Genomic DNA, 753 nt, shown 5'->3' with positions numbered 1-753 from the left:
GTACTCACTTCTGTGAGATACTGTATATATACAGTATATATATATATATATATATATATATATATATATATAAAATATGAATATTCAAATATTTGCATATAGGCCATCTACAACTATTGGTCATCAAAATGAATGATTCAATTTGTCTTTTGTGTGCACACATGGGGAACGGAAAAGGGAGAAACAATTCTTAGAAATTGTACAGTATGTAACAACTTATACAACAGTATGAGACACTTAATTTCTGGCAATATTGTCGTCTTGACTGCACAGACACTATTGAAAGAAAGCTGAACTGGATGAAGACATCACTGAATCATTAATGAACTGACCATAACTGAAAAACTGACTGTTTGTTATTGTCCTCTTGCATTATTGACAAACTATTTTCCTGTGAAGCTGCTTTGACACAATCTGTATTGTATAAAGTGCTATATAAATAAAGGTGACTTGACTTGACAGTAGGTGGGGATATTTATCAACAGACAAAAACAAACATCCTGAGATGAAAGGAGAGAAAATAAATAAAGCACACTGTATATAATCTAATTCCTGATATTTGACAACTGAACTGCTTTAAGTGGTTGGTAGTTCTTTATTGTGCTATTTAGGCCAAGTACTAGGAAGCTTAAATATGACCCTGTATTCTGGAAGTAAGTTTAAATATATATATATATATATATATATATATATATATATATATATAGAGATTTGGGGGAAACACATTACGACTCACGCGTGTTATTAAGTGTT

The sequence above is a fragment of the Sinocyclocheilus grahami genome, unplaced genomic scaffold (genome assembly GCF_001515645.1).
Source record: "Sinocyclocheilus grahami isolate Dianchi unplaced genomic scaffold, SAMN03320097.WGS_v1.1 scaffold213.1, whole genome shotgun sequence".
Taxonomy (NCBI): Eukaryota; Metazoa; Chordata; class Actinopteri; order Cypriniformes; family Cyprinidae; genus Sinocyclocheilus; species Sinocyclocheilus grahami.
Note: the sequence above shows the minus strand (reverse complement) of the source record.